The following is a 1,184-nucleotide window of genomic DNA, read 5'->3' as shown; positions in this document are numbered from 1 at the left end:
CCAGGCCAAAAACTGCATACGGACTTCATCCGAACTGCGTCGTGACATGGCCTGGTACAGAGGCGCCGCACACCCCCTATGCTTCACCGATGAGGTAATGGAGCACCAGTTCCCAGAAGGGTTTAAACCCGTCAACATTGAATCATACGACGGCACAACAGATCCCGCAGTATGGATTGAAGATTTTCTTCTCCACATTCACATGGCTCGCGGGGACGATCTACACGCCATAAAATCCCTTCCCCTAAAACTTAAGGGGCCAGCTTGACACTGGTTAAATAGCCTCCTAGAAAACTCTATTGGAAGCTGGGAAGACTTGGAGGATGCCTTTAGAGACAACTTCCAAGGCACTTATACTCGGCCTCCGGATGCCGATGACCTCAGTCATATAGTCCAGCAGCCCGGAGAGTCGGCTAGGAAATTCTAGACCAGGTTCCTAATTAAAAAGAACCATATTGTTGATTGTTCAGACACCGAAGCCCTAGCGGCCTTTAAGCACAACATCCGCGATGAATGGCGCGCCCGACACCTCGGCCAAGAAAAGCCGAAGTCCATGGCAGCCCTTACAACACTAATGACCCGCTTTTACGCGGGCGAAGATAGCTGGCTAGCCCGTAGCAGCAATAGCACCAGCGACCTTGGCACTTCCGAAGCTAGAAACGGCAATAGAAGGCCCTGACGCAACATGCATAAGCGTCGAAGCAACAATGATAATGTAGAGGATACGGCGGTCAATGACGGATTCAGTGGCTCCAAATCCGGTCAACGAAAGAAGCCATTCAAACGAAACAAAGACGGTTCATCAAGCCTAGACCGAATACTTGATCGACCTTGCCAGATCCACGACACTCCTGACAAGCCTGCCAACCACACCAACAGAAGTTGTTGGGTCTTCAAACAGGCCAGCAAGTTAAATGTCGAACATAAGGAGAAAAGGGTCGCCCATCGAGGATGACGACAGGGAACCTCGCGCACCGAGCACAGGGGGACAAAAGAAATCCCCCCCCCCCCCGAGATCAAAATGGTGAATATGATATATGCTACTCATATCCCCAAGCGGGAACGCAAGCGCGCGTTAAGGGATGTCTACGCGATCGAGCCAGTCACCCCAAAATTCAACTCATGGTCAGCCTGTCCGATCACTTTTGATTGCAGAGACCACCGACCAGTATCTGTCACGGAAG

This window comes from Triticum dicoccoides, chromosome 1A (assembly GCF_002162155.2).
Source record: "Triticum dicoccoides isolate Atlit2015 ecotype Zavitan chromosome 1A, WEW_v2.0, whole genome shotgun sequence".
NCBI classification, from domain to species: domain Eukaryota; kingdom Viridiplantae; phylum Streptophyta; class Magnoliopsida; order Poales; family Poaceae; genus Triticum; species Triticum dicoccoides.
The sequence above is the reverse complement of the archived record's forward strand: the minus strand, read 5'-3'. Positions refer to the sequence as shown.